The following is a 20,788-nucleotide window of genomic DNA, read 5'->3' as shown; positions in this document are numbered from 1 at the left end:
CCACTTGCTTCCATTGTTTCCAGCCCAATTTTCCTCTCTTGTCCTCCCACTCTCCATTTCCATCCCTCACCTTCTCTCATTATTTACTGAGAAAGTACGTGGAGAAACGTAAAAGCAGAGACATGGCAAACAGAAGGTCTCTGGAGCAGCACTTGTTCCGCAACAAATATTCTGAGATCATTACCTTTGAGCCAGCTGCGCCACCAATTTAGAGTCACCAGTGGCTGGGAAGAGGACAAGGTGCTTTGAAACTATGCTTTCCAACTAATTACAAGGTGTTTTCTGAGAATCCTCCCAAGTGGAATTGTCTATCATCTATCCATTTTACTGTCTCCCACCTGGTTTTTCAAATCCAGGAATGTCTGTCCCTTTCAAAACATGTGATTTTCTAATCCTGTTTTCTATTAAATTTACTGACGTTTCAACGTATGTACTGGTGAACACCAGATGGTGCAAGTTTCCGACAGTATGAAAAAAACAAAACAAATTTAATACATCACTTTGAATTTCTTGTTCCATCATACCAGGGGTCTTGAACAGGGTGTATGCGAGCAGTACTGCAAGGGGTCTGCTAATTATTCCTTTTTCGTAAAAAAATTTATAAAATAAAATAAAATAAACATCATATTAAGTTAACTTCTACCACAGCTTAAATTTACACTGCTTTATCTCGAGTGTTCCTTCAGGAATTTGCCAGTGGCTCTTATATAGATAGTGCTTAAACACAAGGAATTACTTATTTTGGGTATTTGAAATGACCAATATTTGGTCTTATTAATCTATTACTTGTTTCAGAGCAAATTGAGCTGGCCAAGGGCAAAGTTAAGTTTCATACCTTTATATTTTTATTTAACTGAAATCCTATAACCAGCACTGCTTTTGTACTTTTGACTGAACTGTTTGCTTGTGTTTATTTATTTATACAAACTTCTTATACTTTAATAATGGCTAATATTTTTCAATAAATAATATTTTAAATGCCGTATTTGGTATTGAGAAAGGGTCACAATCAAAGTTAGTGATTGTGATTTCAACTTCAGGGAAAGTTGCATTATTTCGGCATTAGATAGCAGCAAAGACTGTCTTTATAAGTGAGTCAGTAGTAGGGCTGCACGATATTGGAAAAAAATTACATTGCAATATTTTTTTCCCAACGATATATATTGCAATTTTGAGAGCCATCAATCCAGGCTAAAGTCAATAATTACCATTCCATGATATTAATAATTTCACTAATAAGCAAGCTTCATTACAAGTGACAAAAAGGTCACTTAATATTTTATTCCAAAATTAGAACATCTCTATAAACACAAAAGCAGAACACGCTTTTAAATAAAACAGCAGCTTTACACCGACCCCCCTAATTGGTTTTACAACAATATAACTTGAAATAAATATTTTTTATAAAACAACTTATAAGCATCTTGGTTCACAATCTTTTAAGTCAACTTTTCTTAGCCAAAGTGCCAAAGTAAAACAGTGTTGGTGTTGGTCATCATAGTCATGGCTAAATATATGAAATAAACAAAATGAAATAAAACTTTAATATATTTTGTATTAAATCTTCTAAACAGATTAGAGAACATATTCCTGTAAACAGAAAAGCCGAACACATTTAAACAGCAGCTTTACAACACCAACCCCCCTGATTAGTTCATAACATAACTTAAAAGATATATATTTTTTATAAAACAACTTAAAAACAAAAGATTGTGAACCAAAATGCTTATAAGTCAAATTTTGTTGGTCATCATCATAATCATGGCTAAACAAAATGAAATAAAACTTCTAAACTGAGTATGATCATGAATACTTATGTATGCTGTATGCTTTGCTTACTCAAGATTTGTAGCTAAGAACACAAGTCTATCAACCTTTCCAGGCTTGAGACAGGTTCGTTGGCAAGTGACGATGATGCCACTAGTACTGAAAAGTCTCTCTGACGGCGAGCTTGTCGCAGGAATACACAGGTATTTGCAGGCAAGTCTGGTGAGACGAGGAAAGCTTAGTTTGTGTACTTTCCACCATGCAAGTGGATCCTCCTCTTTGTCTATTGGAGGTGTTAGCAGGTAACGTTAGGTGTTTAACTCTGCTTCTCTTTGTATTCGTCATAAAGAGCTTTGTGGTGCCGTTTTAAGTGATCAGACAAATTGGTGGCGTTTCCTTGTTTTGTGGCCACAACTTTATGACACTCCATGCAAAGTAACTTTACCTCTTTTTGGTCAACATCCTCCTTTTTGTAGCCGAAATAGTCCCAAATAGATGATTTTGACTTTCTTTTTGGTACGAAATAATTTTTTTGCGGCGGATCCTCTTCATCGCGCATTTTTAGCTGTGAATGTTGGCTGTGAGCGGTGAGCAGCGGCACAGCGAACCAATCACTGTGCAGGCACGCGGAACGTGCATGTCACCCCAGCAACAAGCCATACAACAAACTCGTGTTTACTGTGTGCTACCGTTCTCTTAATTCACCATGGGCTACTACCCTTCACATCGCATGTTCCGGCGATTTTGACTACCGCTCACATGCACATCGCGATGTCGATGTTAAAACAGAATATCATTCAGCCCTAGTCAGTAGCAAAGACTTTTATATTGAAAGGGACTGAAACAAGGTCGTAAACAAGAACTGTACTTTAAAAACAGGGTTTTTAGAGACACTCCGTTGTTGTTTCTTATTTATTCAAATGTATTCACTTGTGCCATCAAACTTTTGTATACCCTCAATATCACGGCTGAAATCACAGCAGTGCTGATATAGAGACATATGATAATAATAATTTGTTACATTTATATAGTGCTTTTCTGGGTACTCAAAGCACTTAAGTTTACATATAGAAGGGGGGAATCTCCTCAACCACCACCAATGTGCAGCATCCACCGGGATAATGCAACGGCAGCCATATTGCGCCAGAACGCCCACCACACACCAGCTGATTGGTGGAGAGGAGACAGAGTGATGAAGCCAATCAGTATATGGGGATTATTAGGAGGCTATGAATGACAGAGGCCAATGGGCAAATTTGGGGGATATTTTATGACCACAGAGAGTCAGGACCTTGGTTTAACATCTCATCTGAAGGACGGGGCTCTTTGACAGTATAGTGTTCCTATCACCATACTGGGGCGTTAGGACCCACATAGACCACAGGGTGAGAGCACCCCCTGCTGGTCTCACTAACACCTCTTCCAGCAACTACCTTGTTTTCCCAGGAGGTCTCCCATCCAGGTACTGACCATGCTCAACCCTGCTTAACTTCAGTGGGAAACCAGTCTTGGGTTATAGGGTGATATGGCATGGCTCCGAGTGCTATGCTATATACTGTATATACTACACAAATATTAGTATGTAAGAGGGTATTCCTATATGTTCTGTCTCTCTATTGACCACGTTTTTGGATTGAAAAGCTTTATAAAATTCCACACACACACATTCACACCACTATATGAGAGACCCAAAACAATGGCCTGACAACAACATGAAATATTCAACAAAACTAGGGCACGATTTCCATAGACAGCTCCAAATGACACACTAGGTACACCTGGGAACAGCATGCCAAGCTGTTGGCTCTTCCCAGCAATTGACATTGTGATATAGTGAAATGGCAGACAGAGACGCATTCAACATCTGGCTCAGCAGAACCTGAGCAGCACTGGCTTGGTTTTGGGCACAGTCTCACAGGAACATATGCTTTGGGTTCAGACACACATTCAGACCCTCTAACTAAGAAATTTAAATGAAAAACCATTGTCATAACAGCCAACAGCACTAAGTGTATTCATAAAAAAGGAAGGCTATGTAACAAATCCTAGTTCAGCCAGCGTTCAGATCAAATATGCTGTCACAAGGGAATAATCATGAGAGTCACAAAGGCTTTAGCTGTTTTTCCTACAAATTTTAGTGGATGACGTTAAATGCAGAATTAGTTTGTCAGTTTAGGTTTGGTTTGTGCTGGATAGTTGGTACATTTTTACTATCCTAGACAAAATTGCATAGAAACATATGTAGTGTTTGCACTCTTACAAAATGACTAGCTCTCTTAGGTTGTACACCGACATTATAACAGCAATACACTTTTGATCAGGTTTGTATCTCAGAAAAAGTAGAGGTGCTTGAAATATGAGGACTAAAATATTTAAGTATCCTTCATACATTTAGTATGTCTCTAATAAATGTCAGTTTACATATTGTTCAAAAGTCAGTGCCTGTGGGCTGTGGCCATCCAGAGCTCATGTATAACTGAAGGAAATGGTACTTTTATAAAATCTGTATAATCATAATTCCCAAATAAAACATCTAGGAGCAGCTTTCTCATTCAATAATCTATTAAAGGTTATAATAGCTGAGCTGAAACCATATAAATTCTCAAAGGCCACACATGCAGGCATCAAACGGAGCTGCTTGGCCAGCCTCATCATGATGTATTAGCTCCTTCCAGACACCCTGTGGAAAAAACAGGTTTCCTCTCTCCACACACACACAATGAGCCTATAAGTCACCACAGAGTAAAACATGACACAGCCGTTATACACCACATTATGTGCCCTCCTCCATTTTCTGTATGATTAAAAAGCTAAGTGGATGGATTTTGGATTCAGTTAATTATCCACATACAGGATCTGAAGCTTTAGTGGAATATAGCCTACTGTTTTACTATTTGTATCCTGCTGTCTCCTGAAGACCTGACTTATTTAACTATAGACCTTCGTTGAAAACAAAGCGTGTTTTAGAAACAAATCACTGCTGCCATTTGACTGTGAATTGTTTCTTTACCATCCACCTTGGTCCTTTTGGTTTATCCTCAGGGCCACGGATTATATTTTCTTAGGCTTTAGCTCAATTCAACACATCCAGTCTCTGCTTCCCTCTGCGTTTATAATTTTCTAACAAAGACGATCTAAGGCAAAATGCGAACGTAGGACTAGGATTTTGAATTTGAATAATTTGTGCCCTAATTCAGAGGCTGCAAAACCATGCATAGTGAATACTGAGTTTTTGCTTGTTAAAGTTCCATGCATTAAAATCTAAAGAGATAATCTGACCCTCGCGGGATCTAGAAGCTGCGATAACCACAAATCATCTCAACAGCAGCTTTTCAAATCACTATCACTGTTAATGCCATCATGTTGAATCAGGTCAAGCTGGCACTGTGCACTCTGCACCCCTCCTACAAAAGAAATCTATCAATTGATCTGATATAAATGTTATGTACATTCAACACAAATACTCAGCTCAGTGACTCTCAACTAAAAAACACTTTAATCAATAGCAATGAAACATGATTATAATGCTGCTTTTGGGGACTGCAGGGATGATTTATGGTGGTTCATTAAAAGCTATAAAAAATATATTTAATTAAATCAATTAAAATGTGTAATTAATTTCAGATAGAACTTCACGTGACATATAAATGTCAGTTGAGACATGCAAAACATTCTCTTCCATACAAGCTTAAAATGCATATGTACCATATGCAATCATCACTTACTATCAAGCTATAAAAGTTCTGTATTTATAATATTACCAGTTAAAACTATATATTAAATATTGCATATTGCCCTAAAGATAGGATTGCATAAGAGCTTCAATAGGCAAATAAAATAGATCAATCTTGACGTGAAGAATGATCCAATCATTCTGTCTAGAGTAGACTAATGAAAATGCCACTCAAACAGGGGCAAATTCACAGTTGACAAAATACATCTACTTATCTCATCAAAAGTGAATAAAACTCAGGCTTTGTTACCATTATAGATTTATTGAACTGTGTTACATAAAACTAAATGTGGACTGAGGCCAATGCTGACAAATATCTCCTGGCTAATATGCTGTTCCCAAGGTTTCATGCAAAAGACACAATAGTTGGACTAATAAAATAGTCACACAAAAAAAACAAGCAATTGCAATGACATGACATCATGAGATAATGTTCACATGAGACAAACATCTACAGGCCACATAATGGAAATTGATCTGGATACCATTATGTCTTGTTGAGACCATTAAAATCTGTATAAAGCGATATTAAAAAATAAATAAAAAATATTTAAAGTATTAAAAAAGTGTTCTGAGTTTGTCACACCACAAAAAAATGTGTTTTAACCACCCAGACATTTTTTAAGGATAAAAAGTCACTAAGTAAATAAAATAAGTTATGCAAATCGTGAAAAAATAAGCAGTATTCTCTGCTCTCAAACGCAGGGGGCATGTCAGCTGTCTGCGCTGAAACCACGGCCACTCGCAGGAAAGCTTACACTCATTGGTGGGCATGTACTGCCAATGATGGCACCAGATGTCGGCGGGTCAGGAGGATGAAGGTCGGTGTTTAATACCAAATTATTACCCCCCTCGTTTACCAGTCTCTACCTGATTGCCTAATCCTAACCCCACCCCTAATACTAACCCCTCCCCCAGAACTAATCCTAAACCTACCAATACTAGGGGGGTAATGATTTGGCAAGGGTCGAAATTTGGGACAACATCCGGACGGGAGATAGTCGGTTCGGCCCCATTCACCAGTAACAGCGGATTATCAGTAGATCCCAGTTGTCTCAGATAAAACTATTCGGTGTAAAATTTAAAAGCATTTAAAAGCATGTAAAAGTTTCTAGTTTTAATAATTTAAACATGCCTTTGAAGTTCTTTGAAGGACTTCAGGCAGTGTTGTGTTTTCGTGTATTTTCTTTTTCACAGCGCTGGATGTCATATGGTGATTGTGAAACACACGGAACACTTCATGGTGAAATTTGTTAATCAGGTCAGCTGAATTAAAGCCACAGTGCATTGTTCTGATCAAAATTGATATGATTAACATGAAAAATGTTACGCCAATGTGTCGGACTCGGTAGACAGCCAGTTTGGAAACAACTTGATATAACAATTTTTTAATACTGTATCCTAAATTGTGGATGATTAAGCTATATATATCATATGCTGAAGTAAATTTCTGGAGTGTTAACTATTAATAAAAACAACAACAAGAACCGTACAGAACCGAAAACCGTGACCCTAAAACCGTGATACGAACCGAACCGTGGGTTTTGTGAACCGTGCCACCCCTAATATATACATCTCTATTGTTGATTGGCTGAGTGCTCTCCACCTGTGTCAATTATCTGAACGTGCTTCTCCCGAACCTTGTTAATAAAACATAATTTATTGCATAATATAAACTGACCAAAAAGAGTATAAAAGTATTAACTCATGTTGCATTCCAAGTCTTCTGAAGTCATACGATATCTTTATGTAAAGAACAGAGTTGATCTTAATGTTTTAATCTCTGAGATGATGATCCCGCCGCTCCGTGAACGCACACACGCACTCAGTCAAATCTTATTCAAAAGACACACCTGACTCTTTAGCCTTAATGCAATCGGTCACAAGACACACAAGAGCCAATGACATTTTACAATCAAAGCTAATGACGCAATTGGTCACAAGACATACGAGAGCAGCCAATGCAATTTCACTATCAAAGCTGACGTAACATTATTTTCTTCGGGCGGCAATTTTTGAATGTGTGCATGATCTTCGGCGGATGGAGAGGCTGATCGCTCATTCTCTTTTTTTTTCTTCACACAAATCAAACGTTTAGCCTCGGAACACTTGGAATATTTGTACTTTCTGAATAAATTGTGCATGCAGTCGCATCTGCCTGTTATATCCTGTGTTTTATATCATATAATACACAAATGTGTAGGTTTAGGAAAAGGGTTGGGTTACATGTTCAAAATAAATGTAAATAAAATGATGCTGGCTAATTAAATTGAGAATCACACTCCAACATGTCATAATGGCAAAATCATAACCCATTATGTAATTTCATCATGACAATAACGTTCTCATGCCCAATGCATGACGCCAAAGATTTCTCATTGAAATCATCGGAGAAATGTCGAAATGTCGAAAAATGATGCTGTGCCTTAAAAAGTGACGCAGAATGGTCCTGACCAAGCGTCAATATGTGATGATTTGGGTGTGAGTGTTGGTTGGAACCAACGTGTTGGTTGTAGAAGCTAACGGTAATGACAGTAACTCACGATTGAGCGGACGAGACACTGATGCTAATGTGCTCTATTTATTCTAGTGTTAGAGGGGGAAATACTCAGGCCCACCAAAAAACTCCTGAACACAATTAACACAAAATTGTGAAAAACAGTTTAACAGTCTAACTCAGAAATTCAGTACATAGTTCACAGTCTTTATAACATGTTTTCAGCAATACATTTCTAACATGCATAATGTGTTTAGAAATTTCAGAATTTTCTTTACACGGAAAGTATTTTGTACCGATGCAAAAAGCTCCAATCTATAGAACATGCCGAAAAAAAGTATATTACTGTCACTGTATGTATTTAGAAGAGTGATAATGGCTTGTGAGAGTAAATGTCTTGTCATTGTTATGCAAATAACTTAAGCAGAACAAAAAAAAATTTGTCATACCCATTTCAGTTTGCTAAAACCTTGCAACGACCATGAAAGTTTGCACAACATCAGCAGTTTATGTGCTCTTCCTTCTTAGAGGCTTGTCAGGCTGTTTGACTCTAAACTTTGCATGAAAACTCATTGACTGAAACATTAATTTTGTAATATCTGCCATTGTTCATCCTTTCAGTTATTTCAGCAAAACAGTTCAGTGGTTCAAGACAACACATTTTACTGTGTTACTAACCAAAAAAAGCAGAACATGGACATGCTGTTAGCAAGTTAATTCTTCAATAGAAGGAAATTTCATATTCAGTGCATTTTTCAAATGTAAAACCTGTGCTAAAGAAATAACAGGCATGCAACGTTTCATAACTTTTAGTTAAAAAACCTTTAAAAAAAGAATATTAAGAAGAATAACATCTACAAAAAGCAACAGCTTCTCTAATAAGCCTAAGATAGTGATATTAAGGCATCTGTGAATGTTTTCAGAAACAGAATAAATGCCTCATTAAAGGAGTCATGACATGTTTTTTCATTATTATTATTTTAATGTCTCTTGAGGTTCACTTAATAAGTTCATATAGTTTATATACTCAAATTATTATTTTCAACCCTCATTATGACTCTGTCTGAAATTATCCATTTTAAGGGGGTGCCACCCTTAAGACTTGTCAGTAGATGACACTGTTATGACTAGCTAACGTAATTGCATAGGAATAAGTATCAACCCCCTGCGTCAGTTCTTTTATTCTCTCAATTCAGAAGTGCATGGATGGCGTAGATCAAAAATGTAACAGGCATCTGTCTACTGTCTGTATCCCGTGTAGACAGCGTCAATGATTATAATGAGTTCTATTTGCTTTTGATGAGACACTCGCATTCGTGAGCAGGTGTCAGCTGTTTAGCGACTGAATGCCAGTGGGAGGGGCCTATGGTGTGATGATGTAAAAGTATTCATCAATATCTTATGTCAGAGGCAGTCATGTGCAAATGTATTTGCCCCTTGTGCCATTTTTGGAGCTTGTTTATTTAAATCCTCTTTTTATACTGATGAGGACATAAGCTATGAAACTTGCAGGATGCATTAATGGTAATGTTTTAATGGAAAATTAGTTTCTCATGTCAAGAACCCTTTAAGGTTACAGCCTGTTTGAATATTATAAATATCTGCAATTAATCACAAACCTGTAATCACAAACCTGAAGCTAAAGCAAAGAAGAGGAAGGAGATTAATAAATTAAAGGGGGGTCAAATGCTATTTCATGCATTCTGACTTATTTACACTGGTAAAGAGTTGGATTCTCATGCTAAATATGGCCAAAATGAAAAGAAACGAGTTGAACGTATCACGGAGTATATCTGTGCCAAATACACTCCTTCAGGTTTTGAACAAGCTTCGGAAAAAGGTTTTTGAGTATGGACCTGTATGACTTGATAAAGGGCGGAATTGCTTGTATGGGCACTTCTCCCGGATGAGAGTGTGCGCACATCAACCAGAGCGAGAGCAAGAATTCACCCATCAACAAGCTTTGTTTGGGTTACAGACCCACAAAATCAACAATGTCACTAAAGAAGTGTGTTTTTGGTTGTGAGGGAAAGATAACCTTGTTTCCGGAGCAGCAACGGAGTTCTGCAAGTGTGTTTGTTTGTTCCCGGTCATGAGTCGAAACTGCAGGCGGTGAGTGAAACTGCATCAAATGTCTGTGTTTTGTTGGCAATCGGTGTGTAAGTGCATATAATGTAAACAACACAAACGTATAGTGAATCGAAAATTATCCAGGAATAATGCCATGCTGTAGTGTGTGTGTGTGTGTGTGTGTGTGTGTGTGTGTGTGTGTGTGTGTGTGTGTGTGTGTGTGTGTGTGTGTGTGTGTGTGTGTGTGTGTGTGTGTGTGTGTGTGTGTGTGTGTGTGTGTGTGTGTGTGTGTGTGTGTGTGTGTGTGTGTGTGTGTGTGTGTGTGTGTGTGTGTGTGTGTGTGTGTGTGTGTGTGTGTGTGTGTGTGTGTGTGTGTGTGTGTGTGTGTGTGTGTGTGTGTGTGTGTGTGTTGTGTGAGTGTGTGCATGCTCATGACTCCTTAGCTCCGCCCACAGCACTATCTGTCTTTTATAAATATGATCAAACTAAAGACTCTTCGGAGATATGAAGGATGCAATACTACTCTATAGGTACTCAAGATTAACATGAAATTGGCAGAAACTGTGTGTGTTATGTACCCTTTAAATTAATTAATTTCATCAGACTCTCATTATTTTAAACTAATGGATGTTACAACAATTTATGTTGGATGCAGCCCTAATATCACTTCCCTTTGTTAAATGTGAATATAGAGATATACTGGTGAGAAGACACTCTTTATCTCCATCTTCATGCATATGCAAAACAGACAGAATCAACCCCACTATAATTAATGTCTCACTGACCCTCCTCTCACTGGCCCATGGCCAGGCTGTGTGCATGGCAATGTGAAGGTGCATGAGTGCTGCTGGCAGAGTGCAATGAGACGCACCTGCTGCTTATTGCACCTTGTCACCACTGCCAAAACCCCTCCACCCCAATCTCTGCACCAGTTCTCGCACATTAGTGGAAGGTGTCCTGAGTTGACAAGCAGACATGGCCCTAAACCTACCCACAACTAACCATATTGAGCCTGTAAGGCTGATCAGTGTAGTGCATATATCAAGCCAATTCTGACTGTGCATGAAGAGCCCGTCCTTGAGGTCCAAAACAGCTAAACTTAACTGGGAAGCCACTTAATCAATGGTCACCTGGCCCCAATCATCTGTATCAACAACTCATCTCTTCTGTCTTGAACATTCTTCCTTAATATTTGTATTTCTGACCAAACAAAAGACTTTCTGAAGCATGAAACTATGTCCGCCTTCAATCCCTGCCACACAATCTGCAAGAAACTAATCCATATTTGAAGAATAAAGAGGTTTATTCTGTATTCTAGATAATTTTTCCAACAATGGACTGAAGTAATGAAATGTATGGTTTTCATTAGCCAAAGTAAGCGAACAATCAGGGAGATTGATGATTACTGCCATGTGCTAAGGTCTAACAGATGAGGTACTGTGTAGCTGAGGTTCTGCACCAACAATTATACATGAGAAATCATAGCACATACAAACCTCAAGAAAAGACATATCTGCTCAGGAAAGCAACACATTCAACTGTCATACAACTAACCAAGCCTGTTACAAATACCTCGTAACATAGATGCACAAGCTCACAACATACATACAGTTGAGTGGGAGAGCAATTCCCCACACTCAATACGGACTGCAAGCCAAGCATTGAATGTGTTATTCTTGTATGAAATGTATCAGGCAAACCCTTTATCCTGTGTCACTGAGGGTCCATCTGTTTAACCAAGGTTTGATTGATTGTCCATGAGAAGATGGCAGCAAACATGCTTGTCTCACAGGGCAAGTAATTATGAGGAAAGCCTCAGAATAGGAGAAAAGCCAAGTAGCATTAGGAGGGCAAACTAAATCACATTCTCATATAAATTCTCATATCGCTCTCATTCTCTGGAATTAAATCTTTTGCATTAATGGTTTTTAGTATGTGGAATTTTCTGCCGTAAAAAAAGCACAATAGTCACCTTTTTAAATCCTTAGAGCAAATCTGTATATAAGAGACATCAAAAAATGGTTAAAGAATTGTCATGTAATTTGATTAACTGATCTTATTGTATGTATAAGCATCACCATGCTAAATCAATCTTCCATTTTTCTGTTACTCTTGGAGGAAATAATGTTGCTATAGTTATTCCTGATAGGGGCAAATAAAATATATGTGTCATGTTATTAAGGAACCTCTGGACTCATGTGGACAGTGATAATAATTTAATTGAAATTATTTTCATTAAAATGTATTATTTCATCAGGATTAACTACAGAAGGAATTTTAGCTGGTGAAATAATCTACACTGAGAACCAAATTGGACCTATGACAGCTCACTGTGAAACACCATATAGAGATAAGATTTTATCAGACTTCTAATTCTAATTCTGCTACAATTCTGTTTGAGAATTACCATAATACAGCTAAACCAAAGGGTTTTTATTGAATATGAGCAGTAAATAATTTGTAAATATCTTATATGTCAGCAATACAGATCTCATTTGCTGTGTTGAAAATGTGGAGTTACATTGACCATTCATGGTGCAGATAAATGTGTGACATACATGTGACAGGATTGAAAGAGGAAAGGAGAATTATTCAAGACACAAGTCTAATGTGATCATAGTAGGAAACCACCCACAAATGTACTACTGGAAAAAACAAAGCAATATAATGTGGTTGTGTGGAGATAGATGGGGATATTTACCAGGGCTCACTGCCTTGGCAGCTGACAGCACTTCAGGCTTGTGTTGTTGGGTGAACAGTGACTAATTCAAACAAAAAACAGTATTTAACAAGTGCTTAATTCTTTCTAATATCATCACCTGTTTTATTGTAAGGATGATTACACAGACTGTAAACAATCCTTTTGCATGGATAAGCCAAACTGAAAGCAAGTAGGCCTACAACTGGATACTGAGTGCTTGCATAAGACTGAATCTGACATAAACCTGACATAAACATTTCTTGTGCATGAGATTAACTGAGAAAATAAATATAGATATATATATATGTTAATATACTAGAATTCGATAAATGTGTATGTATGTACTGTAACAAACTTCCCCGATCTTAGTTCAAATGTGTCTTTACTTGCATAAAAAGCCTAGTTCGTAATAAAGTAGGCTATGGTAGCCTAAATCACATTGAAGATGTTTTTTAAATAAATAAAAAAAAGTTAATAAAATGATATAAGTAAGATAAGCAAGATTGCTTTTGCATTAATTATGAAGCCTCAGCCATGCTGATTTTCAGTAAAACATCAATTGCCAGTGTGATAGGCTATTGCCTAATTACAACAGCTGAATAGTTCATAATTGATAAGTAACTGGTCAATAATATTATATTAATATATTGATTGACGTTTCAGACATACATTGGCCAGTTAGTTGGTATAGGGCCTAGGTCTTGTGTGTCAACAAACCATGCACAGACCGAAAACCACTCTCTATTAACTTTAACTTCCGGTTTCAAGAAAAAAATGGCTGTATTAATTTGAATAGTTATTTTATTAATGGGTGTCAGTGGATCCAGCTAACAGGGAACGTTCTCAGAATTTTGGCTAACATTCTGGGAAGGTTCTCTCAAAGTTATGTACGTTCTACCAGTAAAATGTCCGTTTAAAGTTATCTGGTCTTTAATAACGTTATTAAAACATTAGCACAAAAAAAATATTTAGGGTAAACATGACCCATGAAACGTTTTTCTGAAACATTTTAGTTGAAAGTTAGCCTGTTTTTTCAACTAGCCTATTAGGCCTACTACTTTTTTGAAGTATTCAAAACATTCAAAATGATGAAAATATGTCCTTAATGTTTTCTCTAACGTTCACATAGACAATTTTTTTTGTTGAACATTCAGAAATAACGTTTTCATTTCTTAATGGAAACGTTAGCAAAACGTTCGTGTAACATCTTTGTTAGCTGAGGTTATTTTTTAATTCCCCGCGTCTTCGCTGGCTGCCTTTCCATTCTATAGTAGGAATTAACTCTTTTGATTCCGAAATAACACTTGGTTACAAAAGACGACATTGCAATGCTGCTGTAGAAACGGAGACGGAATCATCCAAGAACAGCACTCAAAAAGTACCCATATTATCTATGGTAGCCTACTTTTTATGGTTCTTGTTGTAAATAAAAAACCGCTGTCATGAGCGTTGGTATCAAATCTAGCAGCAACTTAATCAGACATCACTGAATAATCCTGGTGAACAGCCCTCAGCATCCCAACTGGGAATCCGGAGATGAAAACACGCACTACATTTTCAAAACAGAACACTCTAATATCAAAAATAAAGGCAAAAGTGTAAACAATAGAACCAAAGCAGGAACAATCATACCATTCTCACCTCAAATGCGGATCCACTTTCTTGCACGTGGGAGACAAAAGAGGCACAAAGGGATCCCGTTTTAAACTCGTGACCAATAACACGAGTGCTGTGCCGTTGTGTTTTTGTGTGTATAACCCATGAGGTGGACCAGAATCGTCAATGAAGAGGAACCAGCATCTTCTGTCCCGGTATCGAAACCTGCTCCGCTTATGTCCTTCAACACTGCTTGTCTCAGACAGTCTGAACTGGTACTCGGGGTCCGTACAGAAACCAGCACTCCAACTACAAAAAAAAAAAAAGATGCTGGTGTTCGTTTTTGTGTGTCGCTTTGGCAAGATGCAGGCGGTTTTCACGCGAACCAGGCTTGCGCTTTCGTTCTAGAGGCTGAACGTTCACTGTGCCTGTCAAAAGCAGAGGAGGATCTCCAATACAAGAGCGCTTATATACACTGAGACGTGGGATGCATCGTGTGATTAAGTCACTGGAGGGGGGGGTGAATACTCAATTTATTGCATTTAGCCTATTTTATGTTCGTCTCCAGGCATTGGTTCAAATAGAACATTTGTCCATTCCTGCATGAGTCACTTACCATGGTTGAGACTGTCACTTTTTACGACCGTTAATGTTTTTTTTTTAGGGCGGGTTGTTTCTGAAAGTCCGTTTTATTATAAGTGCATACATTTAGGAATTTACAGCAGCAAGAAAAAAAACTCTTTCTTGAACATTTCTACCCATATTTCTTAGGAAAATAGGTCAGTAACACCTTGGTGACAGCATCTCAAAAGAGGGTTTGTCGTCACAGTGCGAGAGCCTACCATCAAAGAGGAAGAATAAAATATACTATTAAACATCCCTTCCAACATTAAATGATGTAATATTATACTTTGGCCTTGCTTCACAGAAAGGGCTTAGATTGAGCCAGGGTTAGCCTTTGTTAAAATAGAACATTTAAGTAGCTTTTATAAACAAACAAAACATTCTTAGAAAAGGAAATTAAATCTCAAGACAACACAATGACACTGACATATTTTAAGATATGTCAGTGCAAGTGGCTTTCACTTAAAGCTGCGGTCTGTACGTTTTGCGTCTTTTGTCCCCATCTTTGAAACCTGCGATTGCAGTTATTTGCGGAATTATCATCTTTACGTGGGTTGTGCATTGGCACTGCTCCTCAGCGCGGATGAATCTAATGTTTTGAGGAGTATGTGTGGCTGTCAGCCACCGCAAAATACATACTGTACTTCAGAATCACAGATTCTACGTCTTGGAGTATGAACAAAAAAACTGAACAAGTAAGTAACATGCTTTTGACTACGGGTGAATCTCCAGTTGTCACTGATGATTTTTGTTTGGACAATTTCAAAATGATACGTTTCATTATACCAGCTGCTGTGAGAAAAGGCTATAAATGATCCGCCACCTGCAGCATCCTCACATTTCTCCTTCTTTATGTATAGGCTACAGGGGTGACATAATGACGCAAAGACGAACAGAGCCATGGTCAAATTTCCAGCAGAAAGCTACCAGTACCACTCAAATTATAACACATTATTAAAAGCATTATTACGGACTGCAGCTTTAAGAATTGGGGCTACTTTTTCTTTTTTCCCTCACTTTATTTATATGTTTCTCCACATACAAAGTTCCAATCATTTCAGAACACAGTTGTACATTTTAACGTATGTAGAGAAAGAAAGAGGGGAAATCAGAAGACAGGCAGGCCAAGACATACCCAATATAAAATGAATAATTATTGACCCCAAATAAAAATGTACAGAAAACCCCAATAAAGTAACAGATATATAAAAATACAACACAACCATCAACTACCCCCCTTAAAAAAAACTTAAAATATGTGTCTTGAGAGTATGGTTCAGACTTTTGGTTATAAATCTACCTTCATAGATGACCCTTACCTGAATGTTGTTACTAAACAGCTAAGGGGAGTTGGGGTTCCTTGAAACTGACATTTAAAACCAGTGTTTAAAAAAACTTGCTGAGACAGACCTTGTGACACATTTCCCCATTTCACAACTAGCCTGGTTTCGCGCTTTAAAATCAGGTGACGAGCAGTGCTGGTTTTGACACCGTTTTTCCAAGGGCTTGTATAAATCAGCTTTGCAGAAATGAACACTGTTGAATATGCTCACACACACATTGGTCAAAAAGAGACCAATGCACCACATGATATGAAGAGGCTGAGTCAGTTTTCATACAGCACACCGTGAGCAAAGATCTGATGATTCCAACTGCACTGGACATCATAAAATACTATAGTATTTTATACTAGTACAAAAATTCTGTAAAAAAGAAAAGACACTTGTCATTTTAAAAGGCACAAATTGTGTATCCTCATTGCCACATTGGTGGAATCAAATACTTAAGTGTCTTTTCATTTTACAAAGTTACAATTGATTATACTTATCTTCACTGTTACTTGTTTAAATTCTGTTCAGCTATCTTTTTATTGTCAAGTACATCAAAATGTATGCTTGATGGATGTTTAATTACAAGCCATACCTTTTAAGTGCCCCTTTACAACCCAGCTGACATAATCAAATCGATTCATATTTTTTTTCTTTTTTTACCTTTAGTTTACCTCACCTACACAATAAGTACATTTTTTGTCTCAAATCCATTGTTGTTTTCACACATATGGGAAATGTTGGCCTATACATTACTATTTAGTTTTACTTTATCTAACCTGTGCATGTCCAATTAGAACAATAAAGGTTCTTTGGTGGGGTGTATGGTTCCATGAAGAACCGTTAATATCCAAAGAACCCTTCCATTGCACAAAAGGTTATAATGTAGAAAGGTTCTTTAGACTATAAAATGTATAGAAAAAATGGTTCTTTAAAGAACCTTTCACAACATGGTTCTTCAGGGAACCAAAAATGGTTCTTCTATGGCATCACCGTGAAAACCCCTTTTCGGTTCTTTCTGGCACCTTTATTTTTAAGAGTGGAAATCAGATTATTAGATAGATTTGAATTTCTAAAATATGCAGCTGAATACAGATGAAAAAATCTGGACAGTATTCAATACTGCTGATGAAATGAATGAACAGCTGAATGATCCGCATGATTATGAGTCTAGTTATACAATTATGCAAGGTTATGCATTACAGTTTCATTCATTAGTGTTTAATTTGGCAGACAAAACATTAAGGAATCTCCCAGACGTTGAAAGCACCCAGTAATTGCAAGTGGTTAAAATATTTTTATGAACCTTAGTGACATTTTTTCACTGATCAATTTCATTATCGGCTTTGGAGTTGCTCCTCTTGATAATAAAGCATTGATTAGAGTCTCAGACTACTAATGGCTGATCCTAATAATGGATGAAGAAGACGAGGCTAGTGTGCCCACTCTGGGAATTGGGACAAGGCCAGTGTATGTGCCAGTAAAGTCGGGTGTTTGAAGTGGTCAGGCAAAGACTGAAGCTAAAGCCTGGTTGTATTGTTCCAGTGAGGATTTAGTGCTTAAGCACCATGACCATGATTAAGAAACAAGACCATCTGCTATTCTGTGTCAGAATGACAGGAGCTTTATTACATACACTCTATCCCTATCTCATGCATACGTTCATTCAAAACTAAAGTCCCTTTAAGACATGTCATTTCACGCGGCGGCCATCTTTGAAATGCTTCACGGGCATGTAAGCAAGTGCAGCTCCTATCTCGTTGAATGGGGAAACATCAAATTCTCCAAAACTGTTCGCCAACCTTACAATTACATTTCATATTTGAAATCACCAATGGAATAAAGTCTCTCAAATCATGAAAAAAAAAAATATTTCAGCCTGGACAAAGCTAATGCGCACACGCAAAACACTGCCTGTTTTTATAGCAACCTGAGCCTCTTACACCAGCTGCAGTGACGCGATGATTGGCTCTTTCATGTAGAAGGCGGGGCTTATTGTGCGTTGCACTTTCTCCCATTCATACATAATTGGAGTGCACCATCTGCCTTTATATAAAGTTTTTGTTCAAAACTCATGACAAAACCCGTACACAGATGTTTAAAGGTCCTGTTCTTCGTGATCCCATTTTTCAAACTTTAGTTAGTGTGTAATGTTGCTGTTAGAGCATATATAATACCTGTAAATTGATAAAGCTCAAAGTTCAATGCCAAGCGAGATATTTTATTTAACAGAAGTTCCCTTTCAAAGCCTACAGCGAACGGCCGGATTGGACTACATCCCTGTACATCCTGCTTTAATGACGTCAGTAGAACAGTTTGTAGACTAACCTCCGCCCACAAGAATAAGCAAAAAAGGGGGCGTGGTCTTGTTGCTCTCCCTCGTGGAGAAGAGGAAGTGTTGCGTTTGGTTGCGTTTGGGGCTGTAGTTTGCGCGCGTTCATCTCCCCGTTATGGTAAGAGGCGTGACCTTTCCGGGCAACGTGCGCTAAGCTGCTGTCGAATCACAACACGGGAACCGCTGGCACAATCAGAACTCGTTACGTATTTCTGAAGGAGGGACTTCATAGAACAGGGAAATCTTTCAAGCCGTATTGAGGACAGTAAAAAAAGCGGTATACAGATAAGTAAATTGTGTGAAAAATACTGTGTTTTTTTACACGTGAAACATGAACACATGTTATATTGCACACTGTAAACACAATCTAAGCTTAAAAAAAACAGGAAAAACGGGACCTTTAATATTGTCAAGCCTTCATGCCTAAACATTTTGCATGCATAAACCCACATTTTACTGAAGCATCTATTTTAGTGGCAGTGAGAAAAATGCTTGATGTTATGTTGGCAGCACGATGACTCAATGGGTGGCACTGTGGCTTCACAGCACGGTTCTAGGCCTGGCTGAGCCAGGAGTCCTTTCTGTGTTGAGGTCTGTGCATGTTCTCCCCTGTGTTAGCATGGGTTTCCTCTAGGTGTTCTGGTTTCCTCCACACAGTCCAAAAACATGCAGGTTAGGTGAATTGGACATGCCAATTTGGCTGTATGTGTGAATGAGTGTGTGTGTGAGTCCCAAGGCATGTAATGGGGACATATTCTATTCCATATTCTATGACCATAGAATGACCAAGAATAGGATATGATTGAAATGGTAAATGAGAGAGAGAGAGAGAGAGAGAGAGAGAGAGAGAGAATGTTGTGTTTGTGTATCATCCATCTACATCTCTAGTCCACTTTAAAAGTGCTTTATAAATACTTTTGGATTTGAACATATATTTTCACAATTCTTCTCGCCCTGTGGCACACTGACATTGTAGACAGATAGAGCTTGACAAATAAGACAGCATTTGATTTCTCAGACACATCACATTAACTCTAGACAGAGCAAGAGGATATCGAGGTCCCTGCGGACACAATTACACACACTGTAACACCAGCACTGTCTTCTCATTAGTAATCACCAAGCAATTAGCCTAGCGATTAATGACCCCCACAGAGGCCTTGTTTAGATTAGAAATCAAGATGTGTTTTTACATGTGTTTACAGATTTCACTGTAATAGTTATAGAACAAAGGTCACAGGAAAATATTCATTTCTGTCTAGAAGTGAGGAAAACTGTCCTGAAACACTGGCACATTGGTTAAATGGAGAGAATCCATAGACTTCTCGTTTTTATACACAGCATGGTAAATACTACAACCTAACCCACATAAAACTTACCCACCATTACATTTTTTTTAATTTACTTTATTTTTAAACCTTTTACAAATGAGGATGTCCCCAAACAAAGTTTTGTTCAACCCAGGCTCATTGGACAAACGTGGCATTACGTCAACATTATGTTGCTTCTTGCACGTTTATAAAGCAAAATGTCCAGTGAGTGGAGCTAAAAGAGCATTGGTTTTATTCAGAACAGATGAAGAGGAATGTGACAACATTTTATTACACTGGCTAGTATCGCAGAAGTTTGGAAATAAAATGTCCAGTGAGTGGTGCTTAAAGGGGTGATGAATTGAGAAATCAACTTTCCTTTGAGCCTTTGGTATATAAAAGTTCATGGTGATATAAGAATATCCTGTAAGTTTCAGAGCTGAAAACTTCCTTGTTAGTCAAAGAAAAGCTTTTATAGACACCAGGCCCACCAAACGATCGATTTCAGAATGTGCCCGGCGACGTATGAGTGTAGTGAAGCACCACCTCAACAGAAGATTCTGTAGCTCCGCCCACCGACTCTTGCCATTAAAGGATTAGTTCACTTTTAAATAAACTTTTGCTGATAATTTACTCACCCCCATGTCATCCAAGATGTCCATGTCTTTCTTTCTGCAGTCGAAAAGAAATGAAGGTTTTGGATGAAAACAGTCCAGGGTTTTTCTCCATATAATGCACTTCAGTGGGACCCAAACGGTTCAAGGTCCAAATTACAGTTTCAGTGCAGCTTCAAAGGGCTTTAAACGATACCAGACGATGAATAAGGG

General features: G+C 37.8%; 1 protein-coding gene across 2 annotated transcripts in view; it reads right to left on the bottom strand.

The window, feature by feature from the left end:
* pde4ba (phosphodiesterase 4B, cAMP-specific a) overlaps window positions 1-14,841 on the bottom strand; it is a 200,900-nt gene extending 186,059 nt beyond the window's left edge. Inside the window, exons 1-2 of one of the 2 annotated variants that reach the window (XM_079840809.1) lie at window positions 14,410-14,803; window positions 12,769-12,829 (exon numbers count right to left, since the gene is read on the bottom strand). The gene's annotated coding sequence lies outside the window, so the exon portion shown is untranslated. Of the gene's footprint in view, window positions 1-12,768; window positions 12,830-14,409 lie in introns of both variants that reach the window. The other variant, XM_079840808.1, reaches the window with a different exon arrangement.
* Between the last annotated feature and the right edge of the window lie 5,947 nt (window positions 14,842-20,788).

This window comes from Gobio gobio (assembly GCF_949357685.1).
Source record: "Gobio gobio genome assembly, chromosome: 17".
In the NCBI taxonomy this organism is placed as follows: domain Eukaryota; kingdom Metazoa; phylum Chordata; class Actinopteri; order Cypriniformes; family Gobionidae; genus Gobio; species Gobio gobio.
The sequence above is the reverse complement of the archived record's forward strand: the minus strand, read 5'-3'. Positions and strand labels throughout refer to the sequence as shown.